Source organism: Onychomys torridus, chromosome 17 (assembly GCF_903995425.1).
Source record: "Onychomys torridus chromosome 17, mOncTor1.1, whole genome shotgun sequence".
Taxonomy (NCBI): Eukaryota; Metazoa; Chordata; class Mammalia; order Rodentia; family Cricetidae; genus Onychomys; species Onychomys torridus.
The window spans coordinates 4,046,278-4,069,595 of record NC_050459.1 but is presented as its reverse complement, the minus strand read 5'-3'; positions in this window follow the sequence as shown (position 1 = coordinate 4,069,595).

The window sequence follows — 23,318 nt, the reverse complement described above, 5'->3', positions numbered from 1 at the left end:
GCTTCTTGTATCTTCATAGGCCTTTCCTTCTTTAAGTTAGGAAAGTTTTCTTCTATGATCTTGTTAAATATATTTTCTGTGCCTTTGAGTTGGTATTCTTCTCCTTCCTCTATCCCTATTATTTGTAGGTTTGGTCTTTTCATGGTGTCCCAAATTTCTTGTACATTTTGGGTCATGACTTTGTTGGTTTTAGTGTTTTCTTTGACTGATGAATCTATTTCTTCTACCATATCTTCAACACCAGAGATCCTCTCTTCCATCTCTTGCATTCTGTTGGTTATACTTGCATCTGAAGTTCCTGTTCGTTTACTCAGATTTTTCTATTTCCAACATTCCTTCTGCTAGTATCTTCTTCATTTTTTCTATTTCCCTCTTCAGGTCTTGGACTGTTTCCCTCATCTGTTTCTTTGCTTTTTCATGATTTTCTTTCAGGGACTTACTGTCTTCTTCTGCTTCAGTTGTCCTTTCCTCTAGATTTTTATAGTGTTCTTCCCATTTTTTGTTTGTCTGTTCCTCTAGTGTATTTTTGATTTCTTCTATATAAGGCTCTAGCCTCTTCGTGATGTTACTTATAAGGTTGTTTCCTTCTGCTTCTTCCATTCTGTGATGTTCAGGTCTAGTTGTTGGAGACGGGCTAGGTTCTGGCGATGCTGTATTGCTATTTATTTATTTATTTATTTATTTATTTATTTATTTATTTATTTATTTTGTATGTCCTTCTGCTTTGACATCTGCCTACCTCCTTGTGGATTCCTTTTGGGTCTTATCAGTGCACTTGGTCCAGACAGAGCTGACAGATTTAGGGAGCCTCTCTCTTGTCCAGATGGAAGCTCTGGTCCAGATGAGAGTGCTGGCTAGATAGGAGCTGGGGGGCTGTATTCTGAGTCTCAGGAAGTCCCTGGGGTCTCCTTATCTTGTCCAGATGGGAGCTCCTCTTGTCCAGATGGGAGATCTGGGACAGGATGGAAGCTCTGGTCCAGATGGGAGCTCCAGGGTGGATGGGAGCTGGGGGTTGGTCTCTAAGTCTCAGAAAGTGGCTTGGGTTCTAATGCAAATGGGTGTGGGGGCAGGGTGTGGAGACTGCAGGGTCTGCCTGCAGTCTTGGAAAAGGGGAGCCTTCCTGCAGTGCCTGACAAATGGCCGGAAACTGGGGCCAAGTTGGGCAGGTCCTCCTGGCATGACTGGTGCTCAGGGTTGGGACCCAGAGGTGGTTGCCTCTGACTACAAACCCAGGCGCTCACCTCTGGTCCAGATGGGAGTTCTGGGGCAGGATGGAATCTGGGGGCTGGTTTCTAAGTCTCAGGAAGTGGCTTGGGTCTCTGGCAGATGGGTGTGGGGCAGGGTGTGGAGGTTGTAGGTTTTACCAGAGAGTCTTGGAGAGGGGGAACTTTCCCAGTGGGGATGGGGGGGTCCTGTCCTATGGCCAGAACCTGGGGCCCAGTTGGGCAGGTCTTCCTTGGAATGGCTGATGCCCAGGCCTGGGACCCAGGTGCAGGCCTCTCTAGGTGTGACCCCAGGTACTCACCTCTGGTCCAGGTGGGAGTTCCAGGGCAGGGTGGAAGCTGGGGGCTGGTCTCTGATTCTCAGGAAGTGGCTGGGTTCTGGGGCAAATGGGTGTGGCGGCAGGGTGTGAGGACTGCAGGATCTGCCTGCAGTCTTGGAAAAGGGGGGCCTCTCGGCAGGGCCCACTGAATGCCCAGAAACTGGTTCCAAGTTGGGCAGTTCGTCCCTGGATGGATTGTGCCCAGGGGTGGGACCCAGGGGCAGTTGCCTCTCTGACTATAACCCCAGGTACTCACCTCTGGTCCAGATGGGAGTTCCGGGGCGGATGGGAGCTGGGGGCTGGTCTCTGAGTCGAATAAATCCTCCTTTTAGTTGATTTTTGGAGCCATGTTTTGTTACAACAGTGGGAAAGTAACCAATACACTTTCCTATTTTCTTAATAGATTTCCCCACTAGTTTGATAGAGGAGTTGCAGCTGACAGGTTGAAGTGAAGGAAGCGTTCTTTGATGGTGTCTGAATGCCAAGATCGGGAATTTATGCTATTTTTGTGGGTGCCAATTACACCAGTTCAATTGTTGAGGTCACTGTAAAACCATTTGAATGTCGTGCATAGTGCATCCTATGAGAAATTAATGAGCAGAAGAAACAGCATTTGGCAGAGTATATTTCATATTTGTACACCTGTGTGAGTTATTAACCATCTGAGCTCAGTCATATTTGACGTTAACAAATCTTCAACAGCCCCTGCCTTCCATTAAGGCGGCAGGGCCAGTCTCTAGAGAAGATACTCCAAATTATGGCAGTCACCAAGGGAGACTACACTAAATGACTGAAAAGGACTCCCTGGAAAGAAAGGAAGCTCATGAAACCCAGAGAAAGTAACAAATTTGGGAGGGGAGATGAGGTGGTGTGTAGATTCTCTTATCCAATACTCAAGGCAGCATTTGTGCTGAACATCCTTCTTAGAGAAAGTGCATACTTAAGAAGTATAGTCATTCTATTCCCTCATTTCTGACATAAATCTTCTTATGGAGAGTTCTTGTCTCCCACTTTGTGTCTTAAAACTTACTATGGCAATCTAAAAACAATTGTCCACTTTACCTGACAGGGCTCACAGACTCCCATCCCTAGATTAGGAGATATTTGTATATGATGGCTGCTGGGGAAAGATAGTTATCTTCAGGGTTGTGTCCTCTGATAGAATACCAGTACTCCAGTGAATGGCCCTACATCCATGTGCATTTAAAAAGCATTAAGTTGACTCAGTGGAATAAACTAGGGGACAAGAAGTTGGGGGAAGATTTTGGGAGAGTACAGGAAGAGTTTGATTGATTATTAAAGAAAATAGATCTGGCCGGGCGGTGGTGGCGCACGCCTTTAATCCCAGCACTCAGGAGGCAGAGCCAGGTACATCTCTGTGAGTTCAGGGCTAGCCTGGTCTACAGAGTGAGATCCAGAACAGTCACCAAAACTACACGGAGAATTCTTTAAAAATCCATGCATAGAATGCATAAAAATGTAATTACACTAAACTAGTGGAAAACCTAGGCCACTACCTTCAAATTATGAAAAGTGGATTAAGAGTATCTTTCCAGCTTTCAGTCTGCTCTTGATATCAAGCCTTGCTAGACAGAAACAGAATTTCTCACTCGGGTTCCAGTATTACTAGAGCCACTGTGGAGAGTCTCATCAACTGCAAATAGCAATCACTGAAAGAAGGTAGGGCACTGGTAAATCCAACAACATGAAACCTTAAATAGACATTATATGCAAGCGGGAACCTAATGATGTTGGACCATGTGCTTCACTACCAAGCCACAGTGTCATCTCCCATCTTTTCTTTGTAAAATTCATTTATTTTACTTTTTGTCCATTACTGTTTTGTATGCATGTTTTTTGTTTGTTTATTTGGGTTTATTTATTTATTTATTTATTTATTTTATTTTTGGGTTTTTCAAGACAGGGTTTCTCTGTATAGCTTTGCGCCTTTCCTGGGACTCACTTTGTAGACCTGGCTAGCCTCGAACTCAGAGAGATCCGCCTGCCTCTGCCTCCCAAGTGTTGGGATTAAAGGTGTGTGCCACCACCACCTGGCTTACACATGTTTTTATGTACACTGTATGTGTTTCTGATGCCCACTGAGGTCTGAATAAGGTGTCAGATCCACTGGAACTGGAGTTACAGATGGTTCTAAGCTGCTATATGGTGCCTGGGAACTGACTCTGGTCTTCAGTAAAAACAGCAAGTACCATTAACCACTGAGCCATCTCTCTAGGTCTTCTCTTTTGTCTAGATCAGCATGTCATTACATTAATTGCTTTACCTACAAAGTAGCAAAAGTTATTTTCCCTCTCTGTATTCATAAGGTAAATTACTTATTTAGGAATAAATGGGATAAGTTAATCCTCCCACATTAAAGCTATATAAGTTGCATAAATCATTTTTATGTGTAGAAATTCCTGTTCTCTTGGCAAACAGGACCTGTAAAGAGAGAAGGTTAGTCCATCGAAAGATCTTCAATGAATGTGAGGCTTTTGTCAATTAGTGATGAGGTAGAATGAATGAAGACATACACAATGAAGGGATGAATATCCAGTACCTCCTGAGAAATGAGAACGACCATTCTTCCTAAATATATGTGGTCACAGAAACCAGGAAATATAGGGCTTTGACTTTTTCTGACATGGTTCATTGGTCCCCAGTCTTGTAGCTGCTGGTTTCTACCCAGACCTTCACTGGTGAGAAAACAGAGGCATTTGGCCATTACAAGGCATGTTTCTTAACATATTCTTTTTAAAGTTTCAGGGGCAGGAGACATGATTAAAATGCAATTATTAGAATGCAAAGTCTTAGAAAAGGTTATAAATCAATAATAAACATTAAATGTATTAAAAAGCAGTTATTACAATGTGTAGAATAGAAAAGGATATAATCATTAATAAATGTTACAATGATACTTTTGCTGCATGTCAGAAACTTTAACACATCCAACTTCTTTGGCAAAGATGCTTGGTAGTTGCAGAGTTTACTTTCAAGCCACACTAAGCTTTGTTTCAAATCAAAATGGAGTTAATTCTGGAGACACAAACATGAGAACACTGGGCTGCAAATAAACATTTCAGAGAATGAGTTATTTCTGTCTGAGCTAATGAAGAGTGACATGTAAAGAAAATACTGCTCAGTTAAAAATGAATAAGTGTTCATTTGAAAATTTTTCTAGGATTTGAGGCTTACTGCTTCTATACACCAAAAAATAACCTCTTCTTTACAGTCATGAAATTTGTTTTCCATCCCAAACAGCTAGTCATTTCTCATGGATGAAGACTGCAGTTTTTCACCTTATAATTGTTATTTATGAAGTTGTCAAAGGTGTTAATAAGCACACATTAATAAAACTCGTGTCTGAAACTAAATACTTAGTAGTCTGATGTCTGAGTAGAAGCAAACATAGTCAATGGAACTAAGTTTAAAAATATGCCTGAGTTATTTTCCTCAATTAGGGACACAAAGTGCCCAAGGATTAAGGGAGGGTTACCAAACGTATATGTTGATGCCAAGACTAACTGTAATGCAGTGTCTAGATTTTTGTAGACTTATGTCATATTGTGCAAAGGGACATGTGTAGACTTCACTGAAACTTATTTAGAAGTCACTGTTTCTTTTTTGTTGTTTCACTAGCAATATAAATTCAGTTTGATTTCCCTTTGACAGATGTGTTAATTTCAAACAGAACTTGCAATAATAAGCATGTGTTCCTAGGCTGCAAAAACTTTAGGGTGTGTGCATGTAGGAGTCTTCTCAATGTTGGTTAGCTATGTTACTTGTAATGAGGAACATGATTATAGTTGTATATTGATTAACTGTTGGAATATGACAGTGAAGTGCATCATTAGGGAACACCCTGTATGAACAACCTGGGGCACTCTGGTACATAAGAAACCTGGACTCAGGGCTGGAGATTTAGCTCAGTGGTAGAGTGCTTGCCTAGCAAGCACAAGGCCCTGGGTTTGACCCTCAGCTTCAAAAAAAAAACCAAAAGGAAACCTGGAGCCTTTTTGCATATGTCCTCTAGGGCTAGTGTGTGCATATATGTCAGTCTGTGTGTGTATAATGATATACTTATATGTTATACATAGATAGATAATATATGCATATGTGCATAATGCTTACATCATTATAAACTTAGAGTAAAATAGGATCCTGTAGCTCTAAGGGACATAGTGAACATTAAGATGAAATGAATCAAAGGAGCAAGTGATTCACAGAAGAGAAGTGGCAACTTTAAGATGGATGAGGCTGCTGGCTTAGCACATGAACATGTTTACAGTAAATTTCTAAGTATGAGGAAAAGTCCTTAAAATAACACTAAAATCTAAGCTATGTTAAAAATATGCAACATAATTGTGTTTGAATGAAGCTGCCTAGCAACACACAGTTTTTGCATGATCTAATTACAAAACATGGAGATCATCAGGATCCTTTGTATCAGCATCTTCAGGAACAAGTAGGCAATGCATTGTTCAATGACATTAGTGTGGCTTGCAATGGTCATGTGACAAACCTGTTTTGGTGGCAGCATTATATTGGTATATAATGAAACCAAGTATTATGTTTTTTACGGTTGTATTTAGGCAATCCATGAAGTTAAATTATGAGCTATCTCCCCAAAGATAGCTTTATGACCATGCATGTGACTGAAAACAGTTATAGTAACCATAGTAACCATCACAATTTAGCCCATCAGCAACAAGGAAACATCCTAGATCTCAGCATTCTGAATTAGTGTCCTGGTTTCAGGGGTATTTCTCTCTCTCCCTCTCTCTCTCCCTCTCTCTCTCCCTCTCTCTCTCTCATTTTGCTCATACATGTTTCCTCAGTTCTTTCACAGCCTGTTCATCCAAGGCTGTGGCACAAACTACAAACATTATGATACATTCTATAATTTGTCAGTTATTTTGAGTTGTGTGTGTTTAACCCGGGCTTACAACCCTAGGAAAGAGGGGTGAGAATCCATCAGTGAAGGATGCTGAGGATTCTTAAGTAGGATGGCAATTCCATTTGCTCTCCATCAGTTACTAAATCAGTGGAAGAATCAGTTGAAAAGAAAGGATGACAAAGAAGAGAGATGAGAAGAAGGCCAGAACAGGTGTCAGTTCAAAGAGAAATGTTAAATAATGGCACAGAACCAAAACCATGTCTGTTAATCATGCGATTCATTAGCAGTAGAAATAACACTATTGCTTAAGTAAGAGTCAAACAATATATGGGAATAATAAAATAAATGCATGGTCTGTTATGTGAAACTGAAGAGCCCTGTTGGTAACAAAAGTAAAGAAAAGACAAAATAAGCAAATGTTTGAGACTAAAACACATGAATTCCCTCTAAATATCTGTACATTCATACACAGATAATATCATGTTGTAAATATTTGAAGTTAGGGACATATTCAATTAATTTAAATAAATGACTCTGATCTAGTTGCATAACCATGGCTTTCTAAATCAGAAGATTTATATGCCCAGCAAAGCTTTAAATTGATTTTGATACAATTTAGAAACTTTAAGACCCCAGTATAGTTTTACACTTTAGCAGATAAATTTGATTTTATTATTTAAATTTAAACATAGAATGTGGACCAAAGCCCTGGCAAGACAGACATAAAATTTGAATGTGTCTGGACCTGTCTGAGATTCAATCAAAAAGGACTGGTGTTGAAATCATAAAATAATGGCTAAAAGTTATGATTGTCAGGTGACAGAAAGTGACCTGGGCAGAGAAATATGCACACTTATACCAACTGATATTTTCCACTTGTATAAAATCTGTTTCCTGAGTATATATTTCAAGCAAAAAGAAATCCATAGAGCCAATCAAATGCAGTTAAAATGTAATAGAAGCTAAAATCAATTTATTGTTGTATCCAGCTCATTGTACTTGAGGTCATCATGTTGTTGTAGAAAGTATAATAACCATCATATTTTGCAAGTACAAACTGTTTATTCTAATTAAATAATTATTGATTTTCATGCAACAGCTTAAGCTATATTAGGTGAAACAGTTCAGAGCCCATTGTATTTGACCTATAAAATGAAAGGAAATTAAATTAATTAAAGGAAAACTTGCTAGCAACCATTTATCTAAAGAACGGAACACTGTAGAATATTCATAACTGCTTTGAGGTACCTGTATCCAAATTTCCAGTCATGATTCTCTGCCTCTAAGTTTTGTATCACATTTTCCTTGCTTATATGAAGTATGACTATTATTGTAATGCTGTATATTTTTTTAATTTTGTTTGTTTATTTTAAGATAGAGACTTTATTGGTGGGTTAGAACTTACTAGTAGAACACACAGAGATCCATCTGCCTATGCCTCCTGAATGCTGGGATTAAACCTTGTTCTTGTTGTAGGTGGTAATTAACAAAGAGACCCACACTGGACAAGGCACAAAAATTGGGAAGCCTGGAGGACTCATGCCTAAATGGAATGTTTTTCTTGCCTTCTTTTCAAGACTCAGGGTTGATTCTGAAAATGGGGACAGAACGATTGTAAGAGACAGAGGCAGTGGGTGATTCAAGGAGACAGCATTTTCTAGAAACAAGAGGGGTAATGCACATATAAACTCACAGAGATTCTGACAGCATGCACAGGACTTATACCAGCTTAAGCAGACAAAATCAAAGCATGAAATAGGCACACCAAGTTTCACCTCTATCTAAAAAGCTATTAGCTGCTGGGATCAGTCTTGTTCAATGGAATGGCATGGGCTATAACAACCACATGGCAGTATTGGCCCATAATCAAAAATAGTTGACCTATGCACACTGGACTCCAATTGAATTTAATTAATTAAATAATTAATTACATTTTGAGAGAGAGAGAGAGAGAGAGAGAGAGAGAGAGAGAGAGAGAGAGAGAAAGAAAGATCATGTTATTGGGTAGGTAGAGAGGTGACATTGGACCTGGAGGAAGATGGGAGAGGTGAAAGAATATGACAAAAATATATTCTATGAAGTTCTCAAGAATAAATGAATACACTTAAAAATGTACTTTTTTCGTGTATTGTTTACATGTTAAATGACATTATAATAGAATGACTTGGCATAGTTTTAAATAGAAAGAAAAAATAAGAAGAAAACTTTTTAGTTATGAAATATCTCCTCTCAATTCAATTTTAAAAAAAAAAATCTTTTCTTTATTCTAAGCTGCTCAATGTGAAAAATATATTATATTCAGCAACTAGCCACGCCTAATAGAGATGAAAATAAAGCTCAATTTTTACATTCATATAGTACTTTTAATTAAACTATTTTTGGAAATTTATTCAAATAGAAGCATATAACAGATAATCATTATGTGGTGTGTTTTTAAGTCTCAGTTATACATAACAACTTTCTGAATGTAATTGTGGGTTATTCAACATGTCATCTTCCTTGGAGGTGTGTTTATTTTTAATTTCTGAAAGTATTTTTGTAAGTCGTTTCTGTTGAATTTAACTCAATCCCCATGCCCTGAAAAACCACCAGTTTCTTAAAAATGAGCCAGTCATGGTCTGGGGACATAATTTCAGGGTAGAATTCAGAGATCCTAGGTTCAGTCCCTAACATGGCAAAATAAATAAATAAATAAATAAATAAATAAATAAATAAATAAATAAATAAATAAACTGGCCTGTTTAAGCAGTCCATGCCTCCCTTGTAAATAAAACTGCATATTTCAGTTTTGTATGTGAAACAGTTATGTGCATGTGTGCTTAACATTTGGCTATATGTGTACATTTATATGCAGCACTGATCTATATCATTAAATGTGTTTACATCTCCATGCATTTGATATGTTTGGTGTGAGCAAAGAGTGTTATTCTATTTTCATATAAAACATTTGTAAAATTATTTTTAGAGTTTTACATTTTTATATTTTTTTCTTTTTACATCTCTAAGGTTTACTACACAGTGTATTAATTATTAGATGAACAATATTTTCCTGAGAGTTCACAATCTGGATAAAATATCTTTAATTACATTGAGAAATTATTTTAAGCATCCAGTCAATTTTTGTTGATTTTACATGTAAAATTCTAGTAGTGTTTACTTAGCCTATATATCTTATACTTGTTTTAATTTATTTGTGTAATTATTTATTGTACTGTATATGTTCCACATAACAAAATACATCTCACTCTTTTCAACTCAATTACATAATCTGTATTTTTATTTTTAGCCATTGTTTTAGAATTTTATATACACATACACGCTGAACATAACACTTTCTAAACTTAAAAATACTGATTTTATTATTCCCTATACTCATACACAGACTTTTGATCTTATCATCCCTTCTTGGTCTACCTATCCCCAAATCCTCTCTAAATCCTTCTCAGACTCCTGATGCATTTAAAATTATTTATTTCTCTTTCCTTCTCTCTTTTTGAAAAGGTTTACTCTGATATTTGTTATTGGTGTGTGTGTGTGTGTGTGTGTGTGTGTGTATGTGTGTGTGTGTGTGTGTATCTGTGTATGTATGCATACCTGTGTGTAGATGTTTACAGAGCACAGAAGAGGGCATCATATCCCCTGGGAGTAGAATTACAGGCACTTGTAACCATCTGACCTGGCATTCTGTGAGGCTTTAACACCAGGGCTGTTCGTTTGTCTTCACTGATGTCTGTTCCTTTTTTTTTTTTTTTTTCTGAAAACACACACTTTTAAAAATAACATACATAGCTGCACTCACACAAGGATGTGATGTGTGGTGTACACAAATCAGCTAAAGATGATCCTCTGCTCTGTTTGAGCAGGTGAAAGTCACCTGTTAACTTTATATGTTCATTTGGACTGTAAATCAAACTGTAATGTAAATTTCTATCCATGTCATATGAAAGGATGACATGTAAAAATAAGTCATGAAGACTATAGCCAACAAGATTTATCATATTTTATCCAGGCCCAGAACTGTTCCCATGTAGAGGGATCAGCATACATGATACCTGTATTGAGGCATTTCTTGATTTCTTTCTTCTTTCAAGAAGTCTCCCCTGCTCAAATTCAATCTTGATTTATTTTGAAAAAAAAAGTCTATAGCTTTTCATTTCTTGCACAAAAAGAGGTATGATCCCTCCCCCAATGTAACACATATCCTGACTTTCATTCTGAAGTTAAGACATTCTTAAAACATATAGGCTGGTTTAATTCAGTAGTTTTTTCCACAATCCAATGTCTCTCAGTGGCTGTCATTTTTTTGTTCATTAGCATTTTTTAAAAATTAAGGTAAATAAAGCACTATATAGGGTCCAAACATCCTGTGTTATTAATATTTCTCATTCTCACATGGCTTATTCTTTTTATATTACTTTACTCTCTCTTTAAAGACTTCACTTTATTATTTTCAAACTATTGTCTTTTTTTTTCTTCGCCATGTAAATACATCTTCAGGCATACTCTACCTGTTCAGACATTTTCTCAGTCTGGACCAGGCTTTTTGTTCTTCAGGACTCTGGAAAAAAATTTGCAAAAATGTTGTAAAGCCCTTCTATAAGTGCATGGGCTCCTTCTACTGCTCTGGTTTGCACATGGTGCTGGCCGCTGGCTCTGCCCTCCTTGAGTCCATGTGAGGCATCCATGGATACCATCTGGTAGCAGTGTTAGCCCACCCCAGCTCTGTGAAGTTACCTGACTTAGCTGTAGCAGGTGTTTCTACCTAGTCTCCTGTTGAGTAGGTGTGAGCTGATCATAGTTTCTATTCTTGGATATATGTGTTCCCACATTGGATGCCAAAGGTAGCCTGTCTTTCTTTGTACTGCCTGATACTGAATAATGATAGAGACTTATTGTTAAGTATGACATCTTGTCCTTGACTTAGACTTGTTCCCAACTGTCTCTTATAGCTTAATCTACATTCTGCTGCATGGCTCATTACCTCTCTTCCATACTGTATGCCTAACTTCCCCCATGTCTCAGTGGTGAATCCCTGCCTCTCAGATTCTTCTCTGGAGTTCCTATCTCTGCCCAGAAGTCCTGCCTATCCTTTCCTGCCTAGTTGTTGGCTGTTCAGTGTAGTTAGAGTTTTCCTGCCTAGCCCACAGTCAGGACAAATCTCTCTCACCTGCCAGGCCCATAGACGCTCAGACCCAACCAAGTAACCACACAGAAACTTATATTGCTTACAAACTGTATGGCATTGCAGGCTTCTTGTTATCTAGTTCTTCTATCTTAAATTAACCCATTTCTATTAATCTATACTTTGCCACGTGGCTCATCCTTACCATTACCTTACATCTTCCTTGTCATGGTCAAGGCTGGCAGAATCCCTCTCCAGCCTTTTACCATTCTCTTCTCTCTTGTCCCGCCTACACTTCCTACCTGGCCACTGGCCAATCAGAATTTTATTTACACAGAGCAATATCCACAGCACTTCCCCTTTTCTTTTTTTTTTTTTTTAAGGAAGGTTTTAACTTCTACATAGTATAATTACATATAACAAAACAATTATCAAGCATGAATTACAGTTACAATATTAAAAAAGATATCCTATCTATCTTATATTTGTGAGTCCAAGGTTTTCTATGTAATTTATCTTTTATCATAACTGAGAAAATTATAACTATCTAGTCTTCAACCACATCAAAGACCTCAGAAGGACGTAATATTACCTGAGAACCAGGAGAAGGATGCAAACAACTTTTGGTAGTCTTGCAGGGTAGACAGAGACAGCTGGCAGACTGGACAGTCACCTAATGTTCCTTTGTAAAGTTGGGGCATTTGTCTTCAGCCCACAGGGCTAGAGTCTCTTGGTTATTTTTTTTTTTTTTTTTAGTGTCCTATAGAATGTCTGATAATTTCCTCTGCAAAGCAGGAACCTGAAGGACCATTTTGTCAAGCAAAGTTTAGTGGTCACCTTTCTATGGGTCCTGCATGTCCAGTCGATCAAGCAGTCCAGGCAAGAACAGTTTCTTGCCCAGATGGCTATTTTTGCCAAGGTGAAGATAAACTTCATATGAAGTGTCTATAATGCCCATCCTCCTCTCTTTAGTAAATTGGTGCTGCCAGGAGCAGATATGTCTCATTGTTCAGAAAGTCTAAATTTTAAAATTATTTTAAATGCCATATTCTGTAGACCATTGAAGTGTTTGAAGATTACTTGTCTATCTGAAATATATCTATGTATACCTAGAAATTTTAACATGATTATAAGTTTAACTATCATAGAAGACTAATTGATCTGTATTTCATAATTATCCATTGCAATTTAAATGAGTTGCATAAACATAATATCTCAAACGAGAGTAGAAATATATATACAGTATAACAAAATTAACTTTAAGTTTGTATCAATAGACTAAAATCTATTCCAATGTAAGACATTTTAAACAAGTTGTTGTTCTTTAAAAGTTCATTAATCTACCCTTTCATCCTATTATATCTATATCATATGCCCTTTTTTTTCTTTAGAAAGAGATCACATTTATAATCAACCTGATTTAAATAAAAATATTGGTTTTCCTCTGTCCCACATCACAGGGCTCTTCTGATTTGGGACACAAGAATCTCTTAACCTTTTTCTTTTTTTGGCAATATGTCTGGGTTTAGAGAAGGACTGAGCCAACTCCATCTCCAAAGAAAGCTGGGAATTTGGGCATAGGTTCTCTTACTACTTCCTGCTGGAGGGGGGTGCTGTATCTTGTGGGGACACAAAGAAAATTTTAGGATTATGAAGTAGTCTGTGAGGGTAAACCTCTGAGCCAGTTGCCTTGAAACCATTCTGGATGTCGGATCATCTGGGCCACAGTGTCATTGGAGTCCTTTCAGGTGGTCTTGGCTGATCAAACCTGATGTATCTTAATCTGGAACAAATCCACAGCCTCTGGCTTTCTGTGGAAACAAAAGCAGAGACTCTTTTCCAAAGCAACATATCCTTATATCCAAATTTTGAAGTCAAGGTGTCTTTAAAATTTACGTATTTGTTTAACTCAACAGCTTTTACAATCAAATCTTTTTCTGCAGTGAAAAATCCCAAAGACAAGACAAACCAGATTATCTGTGTAATATCCATTTTTGTAAGACTGAAACACCTCTGTGGCTGCTGGCTCTGTCCACCTCAGCTTCCCAACATGGCGGTGGTACAGTTTACTGCCAGCTCTGGGTCTGGAGCCATGTGTACCATCAACTATCAGAAGCAGTTCTATCAAAGCAGTGCACAGCCCAGAAACTTTTTTTTTTTTAAACTAGCAAAGGCTAAATCCACCACACAGCAGTGTAAAGTTCCACTTGTAGACTCCTCATTCCTGCCACACTGCAGCTCAGACACACATGCCAGGAACCCGCCATAGTAGTTCAAACTGGCAGGTTGCCGCTAACTTGAGAGAGACAACTAGGAAGCTGTTTTTAGCTCCATTTTAGAACCTTTTTTGTTCAGGTTTTAGGTGGAAACTCTTGCCAACATGTTGGGCACCATTTGTAGTTAGAGTTTTCCTGCCTGGCCCACAGTCAGGACAAATTTCTCTCACCTGCCAGGCCCATAGACGCTCAGACCCAACCAAGTAACCACACAGAAACTTATATTGCTTACAAACTGTATGGCGTGGCAGGCTTCTTGTTATCTAGTTCTTCTATCTTAAATTAACCCATTTCTATTAATCTATACTTTGCCATGTGGCTCATGTTTATTTACACAGAGCAATATCCACAGCAGTTCAGCTCTTCACTAAACCAATTGGAAGGTGCATCAGGCAGACTAAATAGACACAGTGTGATCAAATATCTGCCAACATTTAATAGACTAGATAATAACCAAAAGTTATGAAATCTAAGATAGTATTTCAGTGTTTGGAAAGGAACTCTGAAGGCTTGGAAGTTGGGATAGGAAATATTTTTCTCTTAAGGCCCTAATGAATTAATTTGATTACCTGTTCCCACAATATTTTAATTGTCTTATATTCATGCATGTTCAAATGTTTCAATACTAGCTAGTTCTAATTTTTACAGTCAATACTAAAGGATATCAAAGGTAATAGTAAATATTTTTAGCAAATCACAGCTGCTGACTTAGATAAATTGAACTTTAAATGCATATGGAAAGCCATGCTTGCTTTTAATATTCTTATGTTTTATCTAACTATATGCTTTCCCCCCTTTTAGGTGATGGATATTTGAACTCAAGGCCTTACTCATGTTAGGCAAGCACTCTAACTTTTAGTTATGTCTATAGAATGTCTGTGGTTGTTTGAATGAGAAATAACCTGAATAGGCTCAGGCATCTGAACAGTTGGTCCCCAGTTGGTGGTCCAAGTTAAGAAGCCATGAAACCTTCACTAGTGACAGCCAGGCTGGAAAGTCAGCAGGAACATATTTGAAGGTTTGTAGCTTCACTGCATTTCTTTGCTTCATGTTTGCAGCTGGAGATGAGATCTCTCAACTTTCTATTTTGGCTTCTTCCTCCTCATCCTGGACTCCCCCCTGGAAACCATGGTCAAAATAAACTCACTCTTCTGTAAGTTGGTTATGGTTGCATTTTATCACAGCAACAAAAGGTAAGTAATACAATCTTTTAATATTAATTTTAATCAGTCTTAGCTCTACATTGGAAATTAATTCCAAAGGCTCATGAAACTTTATAAACATAAGAAGTGAACCAGAGCTATCTCTCTATTTTTCTTAATTCATAATTATAACAGCTAATGAAAGGACATGCAGAAGACTTTAGCAATATTAGATATGGAGACAGTTAAATGATTTATTTAGGTGGATGAAGGTTTCAGAGTAAACAGAAAGTGTGAAAAATCTCCATCTTCATAGATTTACAACATTGGCTCTGTCCTGGGTTGATTAATCCAGAAGTCTGATGGTGAGTATACAGGCTACAGACAGGTGCCCTAGTTATCAGTAAGCTCATGGGTATACACTGTTCCCAGGGGTTGTATACAGTCTTCTTGGAGGAGGGGTTTCTACCTGAAAAAGCCAGGCTCGATAGGAAAGTATTATGAATGATAGCACAAACATTGATCCAGACAATTGATATAAAATAGATTATAAAATATTTGTGGCTTAGCTATCGGAAGTCTCTAAGAGTTAGAAGCAAGTTCTCTTCCCCCATGTATAACTTACAGAATCTCATAGAGGTGTGAAAATGTCCCTATCACTTTGACAATCTGTAACTTTCTCAAGTACTTTATGCTCACAGTTTCTTACTTATTTTTAAGATCTTAAGAGTACCTCCAGGCACTGTTATTTTTCTTTGTATTAGGCAGGGGGGAGATAGGAATATTTTTCACTGTATCATGTTCTTTAGAAACTTGTAGATTAACAGCTATTCTAGGGGAAAGAATGTGGGAACAAAGTATTGATATGGCCTATGGAGACAAGAACACACAATAAAGCCAATCTGTAACTAGTTATTTACAAAGAATGTCCTGAAAGGAACTTGCAATTACTAATGTTTTCTTATGTTTAGGGTTGAATCTAGAGCTCACTGCACCCTAAGAAGCTGTTCAGCAATGGATCTATACCCATACTGTGACCATGCATTGTATTTATTTGCTGCTTGGATCACTCTTTTTGTCTTACAAATGGCTTAAAATACACATTTACAATCTTATTGGTTAAATGAAGAAAATAAAATTCATCAATGGTTGTTTGGTGCTAGAGATGGATTTGAAAACCTACCTGAGACTTAGATTTGAAATAGAAAAATCCATCATTAACAACTTGGAAAACTGATTGTGACAGAGGCACTAAACAAACACAGTTGTCTCTGAACATGAGACTGAACAAGTGCACCCTGCTTTCCCAGTATTGGTCTTCCATAATGTACAGGGGAAGGGGGGGTAAGACCTTCAGAATCCTTTGAGTAGAAAATTAAGATGGTACTGTAAATATAAGTTTTCTCAGATCCTGTCCTGCCCTGTGGTCCCCTAGCCACTTATAAAATAATCATTTAGAGACTTAATTTTAATTACCAACTGTATGGCCTATGGCAGGCTTCTTGCTAGATAGCCTTTATAACTTCACCCATTTCTATTAATTTATGAGTTGCCATATAGCAATGGCATTACCAGTGTGCTGGCACCTTGCTCCTCCTTAGGTGACAGCTGGCATCTCTCCTCTCTCTGCCTTTCTCTTCTTTCTATAAGTCTGCTTGGATTTCCTGCCTATCTCTAAGCTGCCTTGCCATAGGCCCATGCAGCTTTATTTATCAACCAATTAGAGCAACACATATTCATAACATACAAAAAGATATCCTACAGCACTTCCCTTTTTCTATCTAATCAAAAAAGGAAGGTTTTTAACTTTAAGATAGTAAATGTATATAATAGAACAGTTATCAAAGCAGGGATTACAATTATAATATCTAGTCTATTTGTATGTGGCAAAATTAAAGAAAATATTCTGTCTATCCTTTATTTGTGAGTCTTAAGTTTCATATCTCATTTATTTTTATCATAACCAAGGGCAATTATAATTATTTAGTCTTCAACTACATCAAAGACCCCAGAAAGATATATTACCTAAGTAAATAGGAAATGCATTATAAGCAACTCTCAAAAATCTGGAATGACAGAGTCACCCAAAGATCCTCTCCAATGTTGGAACATTTATCTTCAGCATACAGATCTAGAGGTTTTTAGTCGCTTCTCCCTGTATCCTGTAGAATATGTATACAGATTAGTAATTAGTCATCTAGGATAATCAAACTTACAGTTATGTTAGTTAGATTTTTTAGATATATAATATATATTCCAGTTAGAGAGGTAACCTTCAAACACTTCAAAGACCTACAGAATATGACATTTAGAATGTTTTAAAATTTTAATTTGGGCTTACACAGGGACACATGCTCAGCCTGGAAGGAGGGGACAGGACCTGCCTGTACTGAATCCACCAGGTTTAAATGAATCCTCAGGGATGTCTTAGTCCTGGATGACATGGGAATGGAGGGGAGGGGCTGGGGAGAAAACGGGGGGGGGGGGGGGGGGGGGGAGGACAGGGGAACCTATGGCTGATGTATAAAATTAAAACACATAAAAAAAAATTAGAGTTTCTGGACAGTAAGACATGTCTGCTCCTGGCAGCATCAATTACTTCAAAGTAGATGATGGGCATCAAAGAAACTCCATATGGAGTTTGTTTTCTTTATGGCGAAAGTTAGTTATTTGGGCAGGAAACTGTTTTATTCCTGGACTGCTTGACAAAATGCTGTATCGAATGGACATGCAGGACTAATGGAAAAATGACTACTAAATTTTGCCAAACAAGACATGATGGTCCTTCAGTTTCGTGCTTTACAGAGGAGACTGCCACATATTCTACAGGACACAGGGAGAGGCCACTAAAAAACTCTAGATCTATAGGCTGAAGATGGATGTCCCCACATTAGAGAGGAAATTTGGGTGACTGTCCAGGCAGCCAGCTAGCTGTCTCTGTCATTCTAGATTTTTGGAAGTTGCTTACAATACACTTCCTGTTTACTTAGGTAATATTATATCCTTCTTGGTTCTTTGATGTAGTTGAAGACTAAATAATTATAATTTTCCTTGGATATGATAAGAGATAAATTCAATATGAAACTTTAGATTCACAAATAGAAGACAGGCAATAAAATATTTTCTTTAATTTTTCCAAATACAAATTAACTAGATATATTACAACTGTAATTCTTGTTTGATAACTGTTTCTTATATGTAGTTTTACTATATTAAAGCTAAAACCTTCATTTTGATTAGATATAAAAGGGGTAATGCTGGGGTATGTCTTTATATGCTTTGAATATATGTTGTTTCTATTGATTAATAAATAAGCTGCTTTGGCCTATGGCAATGCAGCTTAGAGGAAGGTGGGAAAATCAAGGAAAAGGACAGGAAAGAGAAAGGCAGAGAGAGGAGAGATGCCAGCCTGCCATCCTAGGAACAGCGTGTTATGGGATGAAAGTAAAGCCACAAAACACATGGTGATACATAGATTAATAGTTATGGTTTGAGTCAAACTATAAGAGCTAGCCAGCAAGAGGTCTGCCATATTCCATACAGTTTGTAAATAATATTAAGCCTCTGAATAATTATTTTATAAATGGCTGTGGGACCTTAGGACCAGGCAGAACTAGAGAATCTTTTGAGCTAAAAAGTACATTTCCATCTTGTCCATAGTCCAAAGCCAGTGCCTAAAACTGCTAAGAGACTACTCAGAGTAAGTAATCTAACACCAGACTTTTCATCTGTTCAGCTCTGAATGAAAATGGAACATGAGCCTAAGACTTGCTCTTAATTATTATAGTTAATTAATGCTATCCATTAAAGTCTTATCATGGTTTTTGTACCTGTCCCCATTCTGTGTTCCATTGGAATATCTATGCAGATTAGAATAGAATAATTTTTAAATTAACATTTAAACAATAATGTGTTCTTGCATCAACCACTACTTACATTAATAAGAAGCTTCTCTGACCAAGACTGAGAACAGCACCAATCTGTGGTTAGAAACATACATTTTTAGGAGGCAGTGTGACAGCATTACTTGGGTCTATGACTTACCTATCCCTTGATATTGATCATGTTTACAGTGCCATGAATGAACTCCCTCTTTTGGAGCAGGTGTCAAACCCAATCAAGAGAGTGGTTGGTTATGTCCATTAACAGTCATGACACTGTTGCACATCTAGCCTGGAAGACTGGTGTTCTAGCATGCAGAGTCTAGTTCTGGGTAAGACCAATGCTGTCTTTTACCCCCAAGCATCCTTCACGGTTTTTGCATGATGTCTATAATTGTAGCTCTCCTGAAGCTGAGGCAAGAGGATTGCTATGAGTTATAGCCAATCTGGATTTCAGAGTGAGATCCTAACCTGCTCTCTCAAAGCAACAAATATATTAAAAGGTTTAAGGGCCAGATTCATGATTCTAAATATCTAATCTATTATCTAATCCACATAGACATTGGATCTTAAATTAGTTATGCCATGTCAGTTATAAACTATGAGGTATTTGTTACGCAGGGCATCTCTAATACTGCTTAGAAGAGCACAGTGCCTACTACAGCCAGGTGTTGTGCTAATTACTGTCTAGACATTGGGGTGAACTTATATCCTCAACATTTTCTGAGATAAACCAGGTCTCTTCTCAAGAGTACTGTGCTTACCTTTGTATTAGATGAAATTTGGAGGTGTGACTTTTGGTTCCCTGAAAGCATTAGGAATTCCAAGCTCTCATCTCACAGCCTCATCTCCACCTACTGCCTGAGGAAGTAAAAGCCAAGTGTCTTTAGTCAATGTCTGTGGTGAAATGCAGCACAACCTTTTGCATTTAGCATTAAGGGCTGAATATTCTCACAATACAAAGTTTTCAGAAACTTGCAGAGAACACCTGCTAATGGGCTTTCTACATTGAAGCCTTTCCATCAGTGGCAGTTTAAATGTATAATTAGTTTTCAAATTTTGTAATGTTGCAGCAATTAGTGCTCATTGTGAAAGCTGTTAATTTTATACATGAAAACAACTTTTAAGGTTTTCATCTGATTAAATGAGTGGGAGAAAGGATTAGTAGATAATATAAAAGTTGTAAAATTATGTTAGCTAAAGTTCAGGAATTGTTGAAGCAAGAGATGGCTATACAAATTTAAGTTATGTTGCAGAGAAGGAGAATAGGGATTAGCCTATACTGTGATGGTTGACATTATTAACTTGCTTATTGAGTTATGGCTTTAATATTGACCTAGAAGCAGCCTAAAAGCTTCATTTACTTTTCTCAAACTTTATCCTTTGAGTAGTTTTCCACATCATGAGTTAGTAGACAAAATACATTTGAGTTGTATGCTATTTTTGTTTGAGTTCTGATTATTAAAGCTTACCTGGAGATCAGAGGGCAAAGCTAGCCACTAGTTAACCATAGAGACCAGGCTGTGCTGGCACACACCTTTAATCCCAGTGCTTGGGAGAAGGAAGCAGGAAGATCATAAGTTCAAGGCCACCCTGGACTATAGGAGATAGAATCAGTCTAAAAGAGAAACAGATCTGGGTACTGGTGAACCATGCCTTTAATCCCAGCACTAGGGAGATGGAGACAGGAATATAAGGCAGGTGGAGACAGGATCTCAGCCCTCATGCAGTCTGAAGTTTTGGAGAGGTAAGAAGTTTCTAGTGGCTGCTGCTCTGCTTCTCTCATTTTTCACATTTCAACCTTGATATCTGACTCTGGGTTTTTATTCCTAAGACTAATTAGGATCATGCTTCACATTTGATATATATAAAAATTCTGTAATGGAAAATTATTAAATAGAATGAAGAAGTCCATAATAAATCATATTGAACCTGAATATTCAGTGGGGTTTGTACATATGTGTTGGCTATATATGTACTAATGAATGCAGTAGTGAAGATTCTTCAACTTTATTTTTTCTCTAGGATAGACCACAACCAAAATCCTTCATAATTACATTATTATAAAAAATCATTCTAAATAAAAAAAAAATGTTTCTGACTTTTCAGAAATTTCAAGAAACTTAAGAGTAAATTTTTTTTCTTTATTTTATTTTTCACTTCAACAATAGTTTCTCCTCCCTCCTCTCCTCCTGTTCCCTCTCCTCCCCTCCTTTCTACCTCTCCCTATCCACTCCTCATCCTTCTCTATTCAAATTGGGTAAGGTCTCCCTTGGGAAGCAAGAAAGAATGGCATATCAAGTTGCTGCAGGACCAAGCTCCTCCCCCCTTCATTAAGGCTCAGTAAGGTGTCCCATTATAGGTAATAGGTTCCAAAGAGCCAGCTCATGTATCATGGACAGGTCCTGGTCCCACTGCTAGGGAACCTATAAAAGATCAAAATACACAACTATCACCCAGATGCAGAGGGCCTGGTTCAGTTCCATGCTGGCTCCCTAGCTGCCCCTCCCTGAACTCCTGCTAGCTCAGGTCAGCTGAGTCTCTGGGTTTCCCATTGTGATCTTGATGCCCCTGTTTTTTAAGTTAAGGTGTGTTTCTTATACAAAGCAGAAGGATGGATCCTGTTTTCATATCTACTCTGTTTTCCTGTGTCTTTTTATTGGTGAATTGGGTTCTTTGATGTTTAGAGATATTATTGACCAGAGATTTTTAATTCCTGTTGATTTTTGGGTTTGGTTCTGGTGATGGTAGTGTGTGAATTTTCCTTCTTTGGTTTTTGCTGTTGTGAGATTCTTGATTGCCTATGTTTTCATGGGTGTAATGAGTTTCTTGGGTTGGAATTTTCTTTCTAGTACTTTCTGTCTGAATTTGTGGATAAATATGGTTTAAACCTGATTTTATCTTGTTCACTCCATCTATGGTGATTGAACGTTTTGCTGGGTATATTATTCTAGGCTGGTATCCATGTTCTCTTAGTGTCAGCATTACATCTGTCCAGGACCTTCTGGCTTTTGGAGTCTTCATTGAAAAATCAGGTGTTATTCTGGTGCTTCTGCCTTAATATGTTCCTTTGCATTTTTCCTTTGCAGGTCTTAAAATTATTTCTTTATTCTGTATGTTTAGCATTTTGATTGTTATGTACTGAGGAAACTTTCTTTTGTGCAACCTGTTGGTGTTCTGTAAGCTGTTTATACCATCTTTATGGGCATGTCCTTCTTTATGTTGGGAATGTTCTATGATTTTGTTGAATATATTTTCTGTGGTTGAGCTGGGATTCTTCTCCTTCTATCTCTATTATTCTTGGGTTTGGCATTTTTGTGATATCCCAGATTTCGTAGTTGTGTTGTGTTAGGAATTTATTGAATCTAACATTTTCTTGGACTGATGAATCTATTTCCTCTATTGTATATTTAATGCTTGAGATTGTCTCTTCCATCTCTTGTATTCTGTTGGTGATGCTTGCATCTGTAGTTCCTGTTTGCTTCCCCAGATTTTCCATTTCCAGAATTCCCTCTCTGTTTTCTTTATTGTTTCTATTTCAGTTTTTAAGTTTTGGATCGTTTCCTTCACCTGTTTGATTGTTTTTGTTTGTTTGTTTGTTTGTTTTCTTGGCTTTTTTGTGTTTTTGTTTTCTTTAAAGGATTTATTGATTGTTTTTCCAATTTTTGTATGACTTTTCTTCAACTACTTTAAGGGAACTTTTCATTACCTCTTTAAAGAGTCTCTGTCATCTTCAGGTAATTTTCAGGTTTATTTTCTTGTGTTTCACCTGAATTGGAATGTTTGGGTTCTGTTGCTGTACAATCATTGTGTTGTGGTGGTGCAATAATGCTCTTTTGGTGGTTGAATGTATGCTTACAACAGCATTTACTCATATTTTTTTCCAACTGGTGTGTCTTGTGACTGTGCCTAGTCTTCCAACTGTTGTGGTTTGCGCCTGTGTTGATGTAGTCTGCTAGGGTTGTGCAGGAGGTTTTGTCAGGGGGAGAGTGTTCAGGTGATTGGAGTTGTGTGGCAGAGTGAATCTTAGTGGGACAGAGTCCAGTGGGTGGCTGGGGTAGGAGTTCAGCCTGGAGGTAGGTATTTCACCCACTTGCAGACTGATGGGGAGTGCAGCAAGCAGGGGAGTTCCACCAGAAGTGGGGACAGGGTCCAGCTCCCTTGCTGGTGCTGGGATGGAGAGGGAGGAGTATGGAATGTGCCCTAGGGTTTAGTTAGGATCTGGAATTTAGGGCAGTCCAGCTGAAAGGCCAGTCACTCTCCTATTTTTCCAACTGGTGTAGCCTTAAGTTTACTCAGGACCTGCCTGTCCTTCAGTCAGGATGAATCTCTCCCACCCAAGTCCCAAAGCTGCTTGGTCCCAAGTAAACACACAGAGGCTTGTATTGTTTACAAACTGTATCGCCCAATGACATAGCCTTCTCACTACCTAGCTGTTACAACTCAACCCATTTCTA